The 20697-nt window shown below is 35.0% G+C and overlaps 1 protein-coding gene across 1 annotated transcript in view; it reads left to right on the top strand.

Annotated features, from left to right (window-relative positions):
• The window catches only part of LOC111142998 (dihydropyrimidine dehydrogenase), an 828681-nt gene that overhangs the window by 19076 nt on the left and 788908 nt on the right, over nucleotides 1-20697 (top strand). The gene's annotated exons all lie outside the window — the stretch shown is intronic.

The raw sequence follows: 20697 nt of genomic DNA, 5'->3' as shown, positions 1-20697 counted from the left end.
TCTAAAGTACTACATTTTTTTGATGTTGTTAAACAAACTGTAGCTAGTTCTTTGAGTTATTTCACTTCATAGTAAATACTGCAGGAGATCTGTTAATCATGTAGCCTTTGCTTCCTTAAATGTTAGTGTGTAAATGGCACATATGTTGCTCAAAATCAATCCTGTTAAGTAATTATGTGGCAAACTTGTTAATTTCCATCACAGAAAGTCTTCCATTAAGTCAAATTATCTTCTATGCCAACACAATAACCTTAATTACAACCTAATATCTATCATCCTTGAGAAAAATGTTTATACCTTTGAAGAAGTTTAAGTGCCCACAAGGCTTATACAAAGTATGGACCTATATAGTGATGGGAAGTGCCTTTTATCAAACACCTGGAAGTTATTACAGTTATTTAGATAGAAATAGGGAATAATAGCTAATTGTTTCCTAGTGGTGTGCCCTATTTAAGGAAAAGTCTTGAAAGGTAAATTGTTCTGTTTATTATGCTCCTTTTACAAAATATTCTGTGAATAAAATAATAAATCTCTCTAGGAGCTGAATGCTACTAATTTGATGAAATTATTACTCATTGCACAGCAATGTAACTCTGCTTAAAATTTATTTTCCTTCTTTTTTTTAAGATTTTATTTATTTATTTGACAGAGAGAGATCACAAGTAGGCAGAGAGAGAGGGGGAAGCAGACTCCCCACTGAGCAGAGACCCCCCGCCTCATGTGGGGCTTGATCCCAGGACCCTGAGATCATGACCTGAGCCGAAGGCAGAGGCTTAACCCACTGAGCCACTCTGGCACCCTTAAAATTTATTTTCAGTATGAATCTGTAAAATGAGAGCTGAAGAATAAGAAGCTTTGTATTGAAAGTTATAGTGATAATTTACTCATCTTGAGATGAAGAGTATTTCAGTGCAATGGAAAACTTTTAATGCTTAAAGAATTATTTTAAATATAGGGATCATATAATCTTTCCTGTGGAAATAAGAGAAATCTAGCTTTATCCAATAAATCTAAAACACTGAACTTCTGACCTATTATGCCTCTCTCTCTGGTCTTGGTATTTATACGTCTCCTGGTTCTTGCTCTATTTCTATTTTTAGATATGGTTTCCAATACGAAGTAGGGTCAGAAGTGATGTAAAATAGTGGACAATTCAAAATATTTGGGAGAACTTTTGTAATAGTATTTTGTATGAGAACGGTAATGTAATGGAGTCAGGAGACTTTGTCCTGATCTTTACTGTCTTTTATTTATGTTGTCCTTTCACTGTATGAGGTCCATCCATAAAAGGCTCTACTATCCTAAGGAGGTGCAGTTCAATTCATTGCACGCATCCTTTATATTATGCCTCATACAAGCTACTGAAGATACTGCGATGAGCCATAGCCAGTCATTATACTCAATAAGCTCAAAGTCTAGTGGGACAGTCAGGAACATACAGAGAAATTTTAGACTGTGTGGATTTCATTTGGAATACATGATCTAATAATGTATGTAAAAACATTTTGTACATTTTAAGTGTCAAGCATGTAATTTCTATTAAAATGGAAGTAGTGTTATTTGGCATTTCTGAGTTGTAAACTGTGTTTTTTGTACCAGAGCATCTGTGATTTCTTCATAATTAGGGGAAAATCTTAGCTTTTCAGATAACATGTCTGGACTTAATTCAAATCCAACAATTGAAACAGGGTATATTTCACTGTCAGTTTTTTTAGTGTATATATCATTTGCAAATGACATCAGTATTCAAGTGATATGCCAAAAAGAATTGAACATTTTTTCTAAGCTAGTTCTCTATCCCAACTTTTTATTTTCTGTGATTACCAATTATAGTCATCAGTGTTTCTTATAATCACCAAATTGTTGACAAGGGAGGTACATTTATTTTTCTGTATCTTTACAACCTATATTTATTGTCATCAAGTCCTGCTAGAGCTTCCTTAACAATATTTCTAAGATTTGCTTATTTTTCTTCATTTAAATCAGCAACACATAACCAATGTGTATCAGACAGATTGTTAGATGCTATGGCTAATAGATGATAGATTTGTCTTTAAGGCTGACTCAATTCTGCAAAACTGATTTCAGTATTTACAATGAAAATACAGCAGTCCTTGAGTCATATACATTAAAATAAATATGAAGCTATTATTATTGCTGCCCATGGAAGAAGTATAAAGTAGTGACTAACAGTATAAAACCTGAAGCCAACAAATGTGGATTAGAATCTGTCCCTTCTTCAATCTTCTCATGATTTTGTTTTGTTTGTATACTGGCAATAATAATACTAATGACATCATTGGGTTATTGTGATGGTCAGCCTGAAAAACACCGAGTAGAGTGTTTTGCATACTGGAAGCCCTTATTCAACATCAGCTATTATAAACAGGCATCCAGTACAAGAACATTAGAAAAATATGTCTAAATATTTTTGTATTCTTTTTTGAATGAGAGATATTATACAGTTTTGAGAAAAAGGAGTTAAACTTTCCTCTTGTTTGGAATATGTATAAGGCTGAGAACAAATCCTGAAATTAAGTCAGAGAATATTGATAGAGATGGGTATATCTTGAGAGCACAGAAGTGTGTTATCTTGGACAGCCTGGTAGAAGGGGCTATACACAGCTTTTTTGGGAGTGTGGATTGAAGGAAGGGAGTTGTGTACAGAGGATAGTTATGGAAAGTTTCCAGAAAATAGTTTATAAAAGAACATAGGGTAAATTTTTATTCACATCATTGTGCCACATTGTAAAAAATTCATGTCAGTTAAAGTGGAAAAAGCTATTAGCAGTCAAAAATGAATCACTTTTTTTTTTATGCTGGCACAACAAAATTTCCATTGATCATTTTTTGAAATGAGTAATTTTTGGTTTAGGATTTTTGACATTTTGATGGATTTCAAGAAAAATACTAACTTATGCTGATGTGAGTTCTCATTTGTCTTTTAAGTACATAAGCCAAATGCTTTCATCTTGACATTTATATACACTCTGGCTCTGAATGTTTTCCCTTGTTGATTGGACTATCAGTGCTCCCCACACCCAGTTGGCTATTGGGCACTATAAGAACCAGATTATGAGGCATTTAATAGAAAAAAAATGAAATTGGCTTAAAGAAGGCAGTAATTTATTTCTTCTGATGTGAAGAAGTCTAGATATATGTGGTATACATGTGGCACCTTTTTCTTGTCAAATAGGTATCTCTCTTTTTATCCTGATATCCGCAAGTCCATCCCATTATTCAAGTTGGAAGCCAGAGCTCCAAAAGAAAGAAGTAAGCAGAAAAGAAATGTGCATTCCTCCTTTTAATGAGACTTCCCATAAGATCCAGACTTAAGAAATATCTTACTGGCTAGCACTTAGTTGAATATAGAACCGAGTAGAGATATCACTTTATTGCCATTTTGAGAACTTTTCTATATTTTTGTCTAGGTGCTTTACAAAGTTAAGTTCTATGGGAAGAAGTGGCCATTAAAATATGGTACTCATGTCTCTATTTCCACTTCTACTCAAGACAGAGTAATAAGGAATGGATTTACATTTTGTTTCTGGGGTCCCCCGGGCCACTCTCAGGGTCTTAACTCACTAGAAGTACTCAAAGAACTCACAATTTTTATATTCATTTTATAGTTTATTGCAATGAAAGGATAAATTAGGGTCAACAAAGAGAAAAGCACAGGTCAAAATCTAGAAGAAACAGGCCCAAGCTTATGTGTATTCTCTCTCATGGTATTATATGGGACATGCTTAATTCCTTCAGCAATAATGTATGACAGCATGAATGGAGTATTCCAGCCAGGAATGCTCACCTAAGCATTAGTAGCCAGGGTTTTTACTGGGCATTAGTTATATAGGTGTATAGTGCTACATGACTGACGTCAGTTATTTGAGCTTTAGACTCCAGTGAAAAATCAGATGTTCATGTGATTAAACATTCTAGTCAGCTGGTAGAGCATGGTCCAAGGCCTCAGACACATAAAAACACATTTGTCAGAGAGAATGTTCCCAGGAGTGGATCAAAGGCCACTTCTGAAATAGGAATGAACTTGAGCAACTCAGGCCTATTGAATTAACCATTTTCTGCGTACATTTCTGCCTGAAACAATGAAAAAGAAATGAATATAGAAAACAGTAGTTTTCAAGACATTAGCTATCAGATGACCAAAATATACTAATCCCTGTGAGATGCAAAACAAATGAGGAGAGCCCTAGTATCTCCCCAGAATACTATCTTGAGTTTATAGGCTTTATCTCGGGAAATGGAACTCATACAGAGCCTGGTGGACTTCTTCAGTTCAGAGGACAGAGTTGAGAATCTGGGGAGAACAAGGCAGCTAGAGTTTGTAGAACATAATAATAGGAGAGAGCTGCTCAGAGAGAGACCTGGAGATCTGCACAAGTTTCTCCATGAATTTTTCCAGAGTAATGGTCAGTCCATGCATGTGAGAAAAATGACCCAAAGTTAGGTAAAGAAAAATCTGAGATAACTAAAAGGAAGAGTGCCTGACATTCACACTGGTCTGGAAATAGTATCTGCTCCCACCAGACTGGAAATCTTCATGATTCCCAGGATGGTGGGTTCTCAGAAGTTTCTTGATTCAGCAGTGGACAATAATTAGCCCTAGATCAAACGCTACCCAAGTATCACCTTACAAGTCTTAAAGCAAAATCTGAAAAGATCAAACTGTCCCTGTATAATTCAACCATGTATTAGACAAAACTCAAAAGTATTTATAGGAATACAACAACATTCCCCACCCATGAAGGCAAAATCTATAATACATGGCGTCCAGTTAAATGTTACCAGCCATCTTTGAAAAGAAATAAAAATGAAACCCATAATCTGGATAAAAATCAACAAACTGAACCAAATTCAAAACTGACAAAATTGACACAGATATTAGAATTAGCAGAGTACATTAGCAATTATGACTCTATTCTATATGTTCAAAAAATTAAATAGAGATGTAGAAGATAGAGGAGCCAAATTGAACTTTTAGAAATGGCAACTACAATGTCTTAAGAATGCACTGGATAAGATTAAAAAACAGATTAGATATTATAGAAGAAAAGATAGCAAACATGAAGGTATAGCAATAGTAGTTATCCAAAATGAAACAAACACAGAGAGAAAAATAAGAGTATCAGTGAGCTGTGGGACAACTTCAAGTGGCTTAATATCCATGTAAATGGAATTTCCCAAGGAGAGTAGAGGTAGAGGGGTGGGAAGACAGAAAACACATTTGAAAAATAAATCCATTTTAGGTTCAACAAGACCAAGAAAGTTCAAGCAGAGGAAACATGAAGAAAACACCAAGGAACGTCATAATCAAACAGCTCAAAGCCAGTGGTAAAGTGAAAATTTTCAAAACAACAAGAAGGGGGGAAAAAAAAAGCACACTAGGTATGAACAAAAATAAGGCAAAAACAAATTTCTTCTTGGAAACAATGCAAGCGAAGACAGCAGAGTAACATATTTGAAGTACTAGGAAGAAAAGAAAACAAAACACAAAAACTCTCCACCTAGAATTCTATACTAGTGAAATTAGTGTTCAAAAACTAAGATGGGGTACCTGGGTGGCTCAGTCGGTTAACTGCCTGACTCTTGATTTCCACTCAGGTCATGATCTCTGGGTGCTGAGATCAAGCCCTTTGTGGGGCTTAGTGCTCCACACACAGTCTGCTTAAGATTTTCTACATCTCCCTCTGCCCCTCCCCATGGGGCTCACGCACACTTTCTCAAAACAAAACAAAACAAAAAAGCAAAGGTGAAGAAAGACTTTCAGAATTTGAAAGAAGTTATCAACAGCAGACCTGCACTGTAAGAAATGTTAGAGGAAGTCATGTCCTTCAGACAGAAGGGGATGATACCAGGTGGAAATATGTATTTACACCAAGAATACAAAACTGCAAAAATGGTAACTACATGGGTAACTGTATTATTTTTACTTATTATTTAAATCTCACCAGAAGGCAATTTACTATTCAAATAATGAATACATGTAGCATGTCTATAACATATAAAAGTAAAATGCAACATGGATAAACCTTGAAACATTATGCTAAATTAAAAAAATAAGTATGAAAGACCACATTCTGTGTGATTCTGTTTATATGAATAAGCATGTCTGGAATAAGCATATCCATAGCAGGAAAACAACCCAATTAAATAATGGGAAAAGTACCCAAGTAGACATTTCTCAAAAGAAGACATACAGATGGCCAGGAGGTATAGGAAAATGTGCTCAACATCTCTAATCAGTGAGATGCAAGTCAAACTACAATAAGATATTACCTCATATCTCTTAGGATAGCTATTATCCAAAAGAAGATAACAAATGTTGGTGAACGTGTGGAGAAAAGGGAATCTTTGCACACTGTTGGTGGGAATGTAAGTCAGTATAGCCATCGTGAAGGTGTATGGAGGTTCCTAAAAAGCTAAAAATGGAACTACTGGTTGACCCAGAAATCCCAGTTCCTAGGTATATTTCTAAAGGATAGAAATCAGTATCTGAAAACATAACTGCACACCCATGTTCACTGTAGCACTATTTTTAATAGCCAAGATACAGGTATGACTCAAGAGTCTATCAATGGATGAATGGTTAAAGAAAGACACACACATTCACACACACGCACACACACACAGAAGAATATTATTTAGCTGGAAAAAGAAGGAAATGCTATCATCTGAGACAACGTGGATGAATCTGGAGGACATTCTTCTAAGAGAAATAAGCTAGGCAAAGAAAGACAACTACATGATATCACTTACATGTAGAATTCACTGAAGTTGAACTCATGGAAGCTGAGAGTAAGATGGTGGTTTACAGGGGTTGGAGGTGGAGGAAATGGAGAGATGATGGTCAAAGAGTATAAAGTTTCAATTATACAGCATGACTATGTATGGTATGGTGACTATAGTTAGTAATACTATATTGTATACTTGAAATAGATATAATTTTTATTTATTAATTATAACTCAATAAACCTGGGAAAAGAGAACCGACAAATGTGTAGAGTCATAAGTAGATTAATGGTTGCCTGAAGCTGGGAGTTTGGGAGTGTGGGAAATGACTGCTAATGGGTGTGAATTTGGGGGGGCATTGATGAAATGCTCTAAAATGTATTATGATGCTGATGGCACAAATCAAATATACTAAAAGCCATTGAATTATACACTTTAAATGGGTAAATTATGTGGTGAATTATATCTTAATTAAAGCTATTATAAAAATCACTTGAGGGGCGCCTGAGTTACTCAGTCAGTTAAGCTTCCAACTCTTGATTTTGGCTCATTTCATTGAGCCCCACTTTGGGCTCTATTCTGGGTGGGGAGCCTGCTTGGGATTCTCTCCCTCCCTCTGCCTCTGCCTCTCTGTCCCTCTCTCTACCTGTACTTAAAATTTTTTTTTTAAAAAAGGCAACAAATATGAAAAAAAAGTAAAATGTATAACAACATAAGCACAAAGGGAAGTATTGGGCAGTGTGGTCATCATCAAAGACTTGGCAAGAGCATTAACAGTAGTGATAGAAGCAGAGACTTACTTGCAATGAAGATCCAATGGGTAGCTAAATATTTCTCTTTTTGTCCCTCTTAGATTGGAAATATGCATGTGTTCTTTGAATGTTTATGCCCTTTTCCTATTTATTAGCACTTTTTTGTTTTCTTATTAATTTATGTAAGCCTTATATAAAAAGGACTAAAACTTTGTCATTTTTCTTTGACAGATTTGATTGATATATTTAGTTCAGTGACTGTTTGGAATAGGATTTCTGAATTACGATGGGCAATCAAATGTAAAGTCCATTCCAATTCAAATATATTAAATCCAGAAGACCCAAAGTAGATGAAAAGAGCTAATTTTAATTCATCCTTGGAAGGAAACCAGTTTAGGTCAGGTAGTATTTAATTATAAATGCAGATTAGGAGAAGGGGCATCATTTCTTTATATCTTGCTTTAGGTTTAAATTTAAATTATTTAAAGTGAGATTGTGATGCCCCTAAGTTGGAATTGCTAGTTCATGTTTGTTAAAGAATTAAAATATCTTGAGCTGATTTCATACTGAATATTTTCCACTACCTAATACTAATTTTTTTAACATTTTATTTTTTTCAGTGTTCCAATATTTCATTTTTTATGCACCATATCCAGTGCTCCATGCAATATATGCCCTCCTTAATACCCACCACCAGGCTCACCCCCCCACCCCTCTCCCCTCCAGAACCCTCAGTTTGTTTATCAGAGTTCACAGTCTCTCATGGTTTGTCTCCCCCTCCAGTTTCCCCCAACTCACTTCTCCTCTACTTCTCCCAATGTCCTCTGTGTTATTCCTTATGCTCCACAAGTAAGTGAAACCATATTATAATTGACTCTCACTTCTTGACTTATTTCACTCAGCATAATCTCCTCCAGTCCCATCCATGTTGATACAAAAGTCGGGTATTCATCCTTTCTGATGGAGGCATAATACTCCACTGTATATATGGACCATATATATCATTATTATCCATTCATCTGTTGAAGGGCATCTTGGCTCTTTCCATAGTTTGGCAACTGTGGTCATTGCTGTTATGAACGTGGGGTACAAATGGCACTTCTTTTCACTACATTTGTATCTTTGGGATAAGTACCCAGTAGTGCAATTGCAGGGTCATAGGGAAGCTCTATTTTTAATTTTTTAAGGATTCTCCACACTGTTTTCCAAAGTGGCTGCACCAACTTGCATTCCCACCAACAGTGTAAGAGGGTTCCCCTTTCTCCACATCCTCTCCAACATAATACTACTAATTTTTAAATGGAGACCATTCTCAGTAGGCACTCAAAGCACATTAATTAAGGATACAAGACATCACTTACTAATTAAGAGAACATAAGTGGCTTCAATAGTAATTACATACATGGATTTTATATTATTTTAAAATATTATTTAATATACAAAGTTGTGTCTAATAGAATTGATTTTATTTCAGATATAGATTTTATTTCTACTCTTTTTAAAAACTTTTGATTATACCAACAGTGTTTGTACATATCATTAAAAATCTTCAAACGTGATTTTTAGTAGGTATATATATTAAGCTCTATGCAGACTCTGTAGGTATAGGTATACTCTACTGTAGACAGACTATAATTTAACATTTCTCTTTCTGCTAGGTATTTTCCAGCTTTTTAATGTTGCAAATAACATCATAGTTTCTCTTAGTGGAGATTTCTTAAAGAATCTCCTTTTATTTTAAAGATTGCACATACACCTTTAAGAAAATAAATAGGAGCGCCTTGGTGGCTCAGTGGGTTGAAGCCTCTGCCTTCAGCTAGGTCATGATCCCAGGGTCCTGGGATCCAGCCCCACATCAGGCTCTCTGGTTGGCAGGGAGCCTGCTTCCCCTCCTTTTCTCTTTGCCTGCCTCTCTGCCTGCTTTTGATCTCTGTCTGTCAAATAAATAAAAATCTTAAAATAAACAAACAAAAAAGAAAATAAATAAATCCTTTAAATTTAGCCTTTCCTAGATTCACCTTCTGAGTTCACAGCACCTTGCAGTATTCTATGAATATACTCAAACCACTTTATTTTTATTTTATCCTGTCTGCTGCCTCCAGTGGTCTGCAGCTTCTTTGTTGTAGGGACCATGTCTGTCTCATGTTGGCGGTACCTATATTGCATAATAAAATCCAAAACTTTGTCCTGAGAACATGTGAAGAGCAGATAACAACAAGTAATTCGTTTTCTTGTCAGAACTTGTTGCTGACTTTATATTACCACAGATTTCAAGGTTCAGTTCAAAGTGTTTCACTGCTGTTTCAGCAAGTGAGGTGCATGATTAAACCTTTCAGTGAAAGTGTGGAAAACACTGACTTCCCATTTTGGAGAAGTTAATGATTATATGGCTTAAAATTTGTGTAACTGCTGACAAGTACTGAATGGTGTTCTCTTTGTCCTCTGCAATAGATTGAACACAAAGAAGAAAACAGAATTCTATTTGACTTGGCAGCATTAAAATCCTTCTATTCTCCAGTGGAAGTTTCTCGCTGCTTTTTGGTATTATTGTTTTGCTAAGAAAAATATTCCATTAACAATTGTTTTTTTGCAAATTTTTACTAGTGAACTTTCCTTGGTTTACAGGAGGCTATATTAAAAATATCCTCACTTTTGAGGGTTTTAGTGACCATTTTGATGGGAGAGGGCATATGTATTAATATTTACTTAATATCATATCCTTATGTACCATGAATGACAGTGGCATTAGAGTCTATAGAAGTTTATGGATGCAATCTAAATAGGGGGAAGGACAGTGCTTCTTAAATTTTAGAGAAAATAGTTCTTAGTACTTATGAAAAGTTAGCATCTAAACTAACATGAAGTAGGTGTATTCTAGACCCAGATACAGAGTGATGTGAGCAGAGATATGGACATAGGAGTATACATAGACTCAATAAACTACACATAGGTGAGGGGCGCCTGGGTGGCGCAGTAGGTTAAGTACCCCACTCTTGATCTCAGCTCAGGTCTTGATATCAGAATTGTGAGTTCGAGCCTTGTGTTGGGCTCCTCGCTACTTAAAATACAAAAACAGCAATAAAAAACATACATAGGTGAGGTGGAGTTGTGTTAGAGTGGTAGGTGGATTTGAGACTGAATAGTAAGGTGATAGTTTTTATTGGTGTTATATATGTAATGGGGAGCCATTTAAGCTTTGTGTGCGTGTGTGCGTGCACACACACACACATACATTTATATGTGTGTACGGATTGTCATATAAGAAAGAGGTGAAAGCACAGACTTGAGGTGAATGGTTTATCTAGGAGAGTACTATTATAGTCCAAGCATTCTGTGTAAGGATCTGCGGTAGGTTGGAGAAATAGAAAGTATTAAAGACAGGCCAAATGTAACTAACATTGACTGGCATTATGTGGGTTTAAGGAACAAAAGAAGTAGTATAGATTGACACCATATAAAGGCCATTTTACTAGAGAAGTGGTAGTATTGACAGGAGTCAAATGGAGTTAAAAAGTTGAGGGGGTAGACAATACATTGTTTTTTTGGTATTAAGAAATCGAGATAATGATAGAACATGTAAGTGGGTTATTTGGCATCCAGTGAAGTGGATGACTATAGATCAAGGCAGAGATCTCAGGGTTTAGAATATAGATGTAAAGCTCAGATGTAGAAAAGTAATCATTAGTAGAAGGGATGTAGTAGAGGTCCAAGATCCTTTCATTATGGTCAAGAGGGGATGTAGAAATTACAAAAATAAAAATAGTGAATAGAAAGAGTGATCTTTATACCATGAGGTCAGGACCAAAGCAGATGAGTTTCTGGTTAGAGGAGTGAATTAACAATATTGAATGCTGTGCAGAAGTCATGGAGAGTTGAGAATTAAACTAAGACTTAAATAATACAAGTGTTTTCACATGTTTCACATGTTTTATTTTCTTGATTATAGTCCAACTTCCTTACTCACCATATACTCTTTGTTCCACCTTATCCTTCTTAAAAGAGAAAGTATCTTATGATAATCCTTCATACTAATGAGTTAAAAAATTTCATAGATCATTAAAAAATCATCTTAGTTCTTGTTTCTGATATAAATCACTTGGTAGTGCATATATGTTTCCTTTTTGCTTTTACCCATATAAAGGGCAACTAGTCAATCCTTGATTTATTACAGTTTTGTGAACCTGAAAATCATGATACCTGCTCAGTTTAGTTAATTTTTTAAAAAAAATTAAAACTCAATTGGGCAAGATCCTACTTCCTTATTTCTTCTTAAGTTTTGTTTTCCAGCTTTTCTATTTGCTGGTCACTATTGCTTTACCTTTGGCATGCTGGTATACACTTAAACCTCTCTTGAACTAAAATGACCCTTAGTCTTGTAAACACAGATCTTTTGAAAACCAGTGTTTGTTATCCACAGAAGTTAATGGATTAAAGGTAAATCATAGTAGTTTTTTATATAATTTAAAAAGACTCTCTAAGACTGATTTTACTTTGAGACAATTTCTGTAAAGCAAGTTTTAGGATAAAATAATTATTCTTGAATAAAAAAAGCATGAATTCCAGAATATGAACTGTCGTATTTACCCAGTGAACTTTTGCATTTTTTATGATAATATAATAATCCTTATTAATTTTCTCACTTCATAATATTATCTTGGGTTTCTGTGTATTGACTCATATATATCCATATATATATATATATACACATATATATATATACAGATATGTGTGTGTGTGTGTGTATATATATATATATATATATTCATTCAGTTCTTGCCAACATAAGATACTATTTTAGCATGGATTTTCATAGTTATGCCTTTTCCAAATATTGGTTTTCATTTAGATATATAATGCATGAATATTTTATAACATTATATTAAATAGTTTATGATTACAGAAGTGAAATTTTTAAAGAAAATTGCTGTATTACAGGTTTTTATCTTTTTTTTCTATTTTTGATATCATTTGGTGTTTGGATATGATACTTGATTTTCAATTTTGTAATGAAAATATATGAAGAGTATATAAATTAGTATCTAAGTTATTAATGTTTTGCTACTCTTATGACTTAAAGAGTAAAAGAGGATACATAATGGCTATTGTTAATTTCTTTTTTTTCTTTGTTTTTATTTTATTTTTTATTTTTGTTTATTTTATTATTTTTATTTTTTCTTTGTTTTTATTTTATTTTTAAAATTTAAGTAATGCCATATCATACTGCTTTTGTTTTTTGAAGTTTCTTCTTTTTTCTTGATTGAAGTATAGTTGGTATATACTGTTACATTAGTTTCAGGTCTACAGCATATGATTCTCTGAGTCTATATGTTATGCTATGCTCACCACAAGTGTAGCTCCCATCAGCACTATTATAATACCATTCACTGTATTCCCTATGCTGTGCCTTTTCATCCCTGTGACTTAAATTGTTCATAACTGAGAGCTTGTGTCTTCCGCTCTCCTTCGTCCATTTTGGTTCCCGTGCCCCACCAAAGTCTCTTCTTGATAAAATAAAGGTATAAACTCAATGTGGTACTGTTTATAATCTTAAGATAAGTCTATCTTGTAAATTAATTCCCAGTATTTACAGATTTGCACAGATCTACAAAAAGTAGAAATTTTTCCACGATGATTATGGACTAAGTATCTGTGTCCGCCTTAAATTTTGTGTTGGGGCACCTGGGTGGCTCAGTCCATTAAGCATCTGCCTTTGGCTCAGGTGATGATCCCAGGCTCTTGGGATTGGGCCATGCACAGGGCTACCTGTTCAGTGGGGAGCCTGCTTCTCCCTTTTCCTCTGCTGCTCCCCCTGCTTGTACACTCTCTCTCTGCCAAATAAATAAATAAAATCTTAAAATAAAAATTTTGTGTGTTGAAGCCCTAACATTCAATCCATATTATTTGGAGATTGGGCCTTTGGGAGGTAATTAGGTTAGATGGGGCCCTGAGGGTGGGGTCCTCTCATTGGGGTTAGTGCCTTTATAAGAGACTCAAGAGAGCTCTCTGTCTCTCTGTGCCCTATGTGGACAAAGAGAGTAGGTGACTTTCTGCAAACCAGGGAGAAGTGGTCTCTTACTAGTAACTGAATAGGTCACCACCTTCTTGGAACTCCCAGCCTCCAGAACTGTGAAAAAGAAATGTCTGTTGTTCAAGTTACTCAGTCTAGAGATCCCTTTTTTTTTTTTTCTTTTTTCTTTTAAGAGAGAGAGTGCACATACCAGCAGGGTGGGGGGGGGGTTGGAACAAGGGGCAGCGGGAGAGGGAGAGAGAGATAGAGAATCTTAAGCAGGCTCCATGCCCAGTGCAGAGCTCCATCTCATGACACAGATCAGGACCTGAGCCAAAATCAAAAGTCTGACACTTAACTATCTGAGCCACCCAGGCACCCCTCTGTGACATTCTTTTATAGCAGCCCAAGCTGACTAATACGGCGTCTAAGTCAGAATCAGTCACCACTCTGGCATGCTCTGTTTTGTATTAGGAATTGTCAGATTTATATCAGATGTGTAAGTAATTGTTCCTGTGTTTGAGTTCTCAATCTTTTCTGAAAGACAATAAAAAGGCATTTATTATACGTAAAGAACACTGAGGTGCATGGTGTATGGTGTGTATTTTATAAGCAAAGGAGAGTCACATACTGGGCCTTGAAATGCAGGCAACAACTTCAAGTAGCTGACCTTCCCTCATTTAGTTAAAGAATGACATTATGAATGGGATGTTTTAAGATGCATAAACTATTTTATTTGGGTTAACTATTTGTTCAGTAGAAATGAATCAGATTCCCTAGGCAAAAGGACTAGCATTCTGAAGGGGCTCATTCATTTCCAGTTGATGAGTTTTTTGATGTTTTATAAACTCATCACTTTTGGTCTGACCTTTCTCTGGAAGGAATTGTAATGTGAATTCACCTAAACATGTTTAAACCAAAGGTCCATGGGTTATATACTGTTGTATGTATTATAAAATGATATCTGCATTTCTATTTATGTGTAGTGGATTTTAAAAATCTATATTTGAATTTCATGACCCTTCCCCACTGCCATTTTAATTTGTGAAAAGCGTATTGCATTTTCAGGCAGTCTCCCTCCGAAATTGTAGGCTTAGGGCACAGATAAGTTCAGGACCAATGATTTGGTTTCACCTGGATACAGCTCTATTTTTTTCTTACTATTTCATTTATAGTTAACTTTTCACCTGTTTCCTTTATCTTTTTCTATACTCCTGTACTTAAAGAAAATGATTCCCTTGTATATATTCGAAATTGGCAGTATAAGAATATGAATATACTTTGGGTGAATGGAACCTAAAATCTAGTTCTGTCACATACTAACTAACAACAGGAATTAAGCCTTTACAGCATACACCTTCTAGACATTTTTATGTATCATCTTATTTATATTTATTTATTTTTTAATTTAAATTCAATTAGCCAGCACATAGTACATCATTAGATTTTGGCGTAGTGTTCAATGATTCACTAGTTGCATGTAACACCCAGTGCTCATCAGATTACATACCCTCCTTAGTGCCCATTACCCAGTTACCCCATCTCCCTGTGTATCATTTTATTTAATCCTCAAAAGAACCATCTGAGAAGGAAGGTACATTCCTAATCACCATTTTATTGTTGAAGAAGTACAGGGATTGAGAGTTTAAATACCCAGCAAAAATAGTAGAGCTAAAACCTAAACCCAAATTTAAGTTCAGACGTTATGTGTATTGCTTAGTGAATACTTAATAAAATGAAAGTTTAAAATTTAGAACTGTCATAAACTCCTTCATTGATTATTTATTGATTGCAGTGACTTAAACATTTGCATAAAGGGAAAATTGGCCTTTGTGTAGAGCTAGTAAATGAAAAAAAAAAAAAAAAGATAAAAGAAAGTTACCTCAAAAGATACTTCAAGCTAAGGGAAAAGAAGTCTAGAGGCTGGCCAAAGACTAGAAGTGCATTAAATGATAATAATAGTAATTAAGAAAATCTGAGAGTCCCTGACCAGGACTGATTAGCATGGATTTCCAAGGTTTTCAGACTTCAGACTAATTTATATCTTGAGTGTTGGTATAGGATGCAAAATGAAGCTGCGTTCTCTCTACTTCTGCTTGCAACCCAGTAGGAGAGTGAATCATTATTAGGTCTGAGCTTATCCAAGAACCAAAGGTGCCTTTGTGAATTCCTAAAGATACTTAAACTCATACTATACTTTGACTAATGATGGACATGGGAAAGGGTGGGATAATTGGTTGAGATCAGGGCTTGTAAGCAAGAGGCTGTTAAACGAGTAAGTAATGTAAAGTTCAGATCTTCATTGATCAACATTCGTTAGATTGTTGCCTGGATGAAGGAACAAATACTGAACAAAAGTATCAGTCAATAGATAATTCCATTTTCCTTTTAGTTAAGAATATTTATTGAGAAAAAAATGATAGCACAATAAAATGTTTTATTGAAATGAAGATATTTATGTCCAGTTATGAAAAAAATGAGAAAAACATGGTTTTTATTCTTTTTTTTTAAAATTTTTATCTGATGGAATGGGAAGTAGGAGACAACTTATGGAAGACCCAGAAAAAGCCATCAAAGACAAAATTTAAGCATAATCTAAATAAGCTAAAATCTAATTTACCAAGTTCAGCCTCTAAATCTAAAATGTCAGTATGTGTGTAACATGTTAATGGCTCAGAATTACAGTGGTGGCCAGGAATGAAGAGGAAACATTTGTTTATAATTTAAAATGCAGAGGATGAGGAAAGCTTAATGATGCATTATGTTTAGATAACTGATATTGTGATATAAAACAAAGCCACATTTTTAGAAAGAGGACATTTTGGCCAACTGGCTTCCTGTGGTTGGAATTCAAGCTCTCAAATAATACTGCAGTTCCAGTATTTTTAGTCTAATTCTTAATGCTTTTATTTGTGAAGTGAGGCCTCCTCTTTGTGCCCTTTATGCGAGTAAAGAAAGACTCTCCTCAGATGCGGAATTTTAGCTTGTATGTTGTGGCATTCTTCACAACACTTCCCAGAATAGTGTTGATAGACAACACAGTGACAACACATAAACCTGATTTGCTCTCACATATAAGTCTGTGTCTGGATCATATTCTATCATTTCTTAAACTAAATGGTATAGGGAAAATTTCTCAGATTCTTGTTTTTGTTTTTTGTTTGTTTGTTTTGCTTCTAGAATCACCAGTACATTTTTATTGTTTTACTGCAGATGATTGGGAAAGCCAAAGGCCAAATTCTTTGTAGGGGAGAAAATCCCCTCTATCAGTAACAAGCCTTGTATCTGAAAGGGTTAACAGGCCTTTTAAAGCGCTGAATTTATCGGGAGAGCGGACTCTGTGACCCTGGTAGGATCTGGCTTTGGTCATTTCTTAGGAAGAATGCAATTCAGAACTCTCCTATATTATTCTGCCAGCTATTTAGTTATTGATGATATTGACTTTTAATTTTAAAATGTCTTGCTTTGGAAATTGTTTTTAACAGCCCTCATCCACTTATATTTTGAATTTTTATGTTATATCACTTTTCATTTGGGATATTAAGTCAAATTCTTGGTAACTATTCTCCACAATCCAATTTATTTTTACCCAAGATCCATTGAATTCAACTCACTGCCTTTTCGTAAAAGGTTAACCCAATATTTCATGTTATGTTATACTTTCTACTTATGCTATGTAAAAGAAAAGTTACTGTGATAAGCAGCCAATAAATTGCATTCAGAATGTTTATTCTCAAAAATTACATTACTATGCTGACATAGATAAACATAATCATTTATCACAATATGGATTGTGAAGTAAAAGCTAAAATAAATGGAACCATCTTGCCTGTTATCCAGGGTTTTTTTCCTTTAAATGTTTGTCACAATATCTACCTTTAAAAAATGTCATCTTTGTATTCATCAGCTTGAATTAATGTATGAGATTAGTAATGGCTCAAGGTTAAATAATGACAAAAAACATTTATTTTATAATAAGAAAGTATTTTTAACTTTTTTGTATAAAAATGATGTTATATTTTCTAGTATTGGCTCTTATTAATATGTTCTTTTGTCATTATTTCATCATAAGGAATAAGCCATTTAAAACCATAAAACTAATAGCTCTATTTGATGTTTGTTGTCCAGAAAACCTAGACATCTAAATTGGTGGATTTTGAAGAAATTTCATGTCTGTCATATATAGGAATTGCTAAAAATAATCTTCATTTATATTGGGCTAGTAAATTAAGTCCCAGTGATGTTTATTAGAGTGAATATAGTACACAGTGAAATCTGCTGAACGTAGAATTTAGTGACTATTTATTTGATAATAGCTTTATTGAGGTATAATTCACATACTGTACAATTCACTCACACAAAGTATAGAATTCAAAAGCTGTTTGTCTATTAATAGAGTTGTGTTGCCATCCCCACCCTCAATTTCATCACCCCAAAAGGAAACCAAGTACCCTTTGTCAGTTTCTCCATTTCCCCCTAGTTCTCCCATCCCTGGCAAGCACAGTCTGTTTTCTGTTTCTGTATATTTACCTACTCTGGAAATTTTATATAAATGAAATCATGCAATATGTGCTATTTTATAACTGGGTTCTCTCAGCTTAATGTTAACTATGTTCATCTATGTTGTTTGTGAATTTCCAAAATTTCTTTCATTATTGATATTTGATTCCATTCTATTATGGTTGGAGAACTACTTTGTATGGTTTTAAAAATTTATTGAGGCTTGTTTTATGGCTTAGGTTATGGTCCATCCCAGAGAATGTTTTGTGTATACCTGAGAAAAATGTGCATTTTGCTGTTGTTGGGTAGAGTGTACTATATAGATAAAGTTTTGTGTGTGTGTGTTGAATTTGACACCTGCTCCCTCTGGAGGGAGTTTCTGTTGTCTGCTTTTTTTCTTGTGTGGATCACATAATCCTGTTTCTTTGAATGTCTTATAATTTTTTTTTTTATCGAAAAGTAAACATTTTACATAAAACATTATATTCTGGATATTAACCACCTCCTCTCAAAGATGGGCGTTATTGGTGTTTGCCTATTTGTTTAGTGACTCGATGGACCATTTTTGGGAAGTCTCTTTCCCCTAAGGTGTGAACTTCTGATTGTACTTGCATAGGATGAAGTCTTGAGCTTGTGTACAATTACTCTGGGATACTAGTGGTTTTATCAGGGCTCTATATGCCTTTTCTCCTTTTGTTGTTGTTTTGTTTTTGCTGTTCAATTGCTCACCTCTGTTGGTATTACACCCAGCTCTTGGTTTTCATTGATTGTTGGCTGATTGTTCTATTATTTTTGACAGTGCTCTGGGATATAAATTGTTCCACAGTGTAAGTCAATTAAATTTGGGACCCTTGCAGGGATAGCTTTTGAAGTGAGTCTTTGAGGTTTCCTGTGACCTTAGGGGAGCTGTTCTTAACCATTTCTTTTCGTGGTTCTCTCTGGTAAACTATCTGCCTTATGATTTGGTTGATTGCTCTCATGAAGCTATCATCCTCCTCTTGTTTGCCATGAAACTATTTATTGTTTTGGGAGCACCCATAGGCTTGAACTTTCCTACATACTGATTCTAATAAAGTCAGTTCCTTCTGGCATGCTTCTTGTGCTGTGAAAAGTCTCTAAGCCACAGCTACAGAGCTAGGGGTGGTTTTAGTGGCCTGTTTCTTTCAGATTGACACTCTTGCTGTATGTGTAGAGTGTGAGTATGGGCAGTAGCTTCTGATTTCAGTTTGCTTCTCCTGGTATATTAATTCCAAATAGTGAGCAAGTTGAGAGGAGGGTGATCAGGACCCCTGGGTTATTGGTATGCTGTTCCTCAGGTAGAGCCTCTGTTCTATGAATGGGAGCTGGGTGAAGCAAGGGAGCTCCTGACATCTCAGCTGCACTTTGTGGAGTTTCGTAGCTGCATAGTGGATGGGGAGAAGGGTGTGAGTGGGAGGAGTGGGGGGTGAGAAATACTAATAGTCTGCCCTTCTCTGAGACATACCACAGTCTCAGTTGGAAGCTGGGGCAGATGGGCCCTTGTGTTCTTGGCTGCACTCTCTTGAGGTGGAATTTCTGTCATTCTGAGAGGGGAGCATGGGGGGTGGGGTGGACAGGCCATCCCTCAGATGCCATAGACCTTCACTATTACCAAGTTTTAGTAGGTTTTTCTTGAAATAACTGTTTCTTCTATTGCTATTTGACTTTAGCATGATTTCTGGAGATTTTAAAGGGCTCTTATTTTTGCTAATTTTTATCAGTATGTTTGTTTTGCTGGAGAATTGATCTGCAGAGGTCTTCATACCACCCCATTCTAGAAGATCTCTAGTGGTTTTCTTTTAAATGCTTGCCTAAGATAGGACTTTGAGGGGCACCTGGGTGGCTCAGTGGGTTAAAGCCTCTGCCTTCAGCTCAGGTATGATCCTAGGGTCCTGGGATTGAGCCTCGCATCGGGCTCCCTGCTCAGAAGGGAGTCTGCTTCCCCCTCTCTCTCTGCCTGCCTCTCTGACTACTTGTGATCTCTGTCAAATAAATAAATAAAATCTTAAAAAAAAAAAGGACAGGACTTTGAAATTAATTCTTTATTGAGTTATTCAGGTGCCATTTAATGTATTTGCACATGTGGTTAAAAAGGTTTTGTCTTCTACTTTTATGCTTCACAAAGTCACAGTAAAATATAGACTTTATTTTTGGATGAATTTGAATATAAGCTTAATAATGAGAAGAACTTATGTTCTAAGTCAGTCCCTTCTGCATATTAATTATGAGATCTCAAGTGGGTAACCTAACCACCTTGAATTTATTTGCTCATCCAAAATTTTGAGGTAGTAGCTATTATTAAGTTAAATTGGGTGCTGCATGTGAAAGCAATTTGTAAATTCTAAAAACTTAAAATGGAGAGTACTATTATTACAAGTTTAAATGAAACCTCCATCTTTTCTGATCTCATTCTCATGTAAATTCTATGAATAAAATTTATCTTAAGGAGTCTTTAGTATAGTTTGTGTGATTTTTAAATTTTTCATATTATGATCAATATTCTTATAAAATCAACAAGTATATTGCCTAGTAAATGATTACTTTAGCTAAGCTTATTGTGAAATTATAATAGCAGAAGGAGAAAACATTTTTAGTATGTCTTTAAGGTGTGTCAGGAAATCCTTAAATTTTTATTTTTTTTAAATGCTGCCAGTATATCTGATTATACATTGT

This window comes from Enhydra lutris, unplaced genomic scaffold, assembly GCF_002288905.1.
Source record: "Enhydra lutris kenyoni isolate GAN:26980312 unplaced genomic scaffold, ASM228890v2 scaffoldscaffold9, whole genome shotgun sequence".
NCBI lineage: Eukaryota > Metazoa > Chordata > Mammalia > Carnivora > Mustelidae > Enhydra > Enhydra lutris.
Note: the sequence above shows the minus strand (reverse complement) of the source record. Positions and strands in the feature narration are given on the sequence as shown.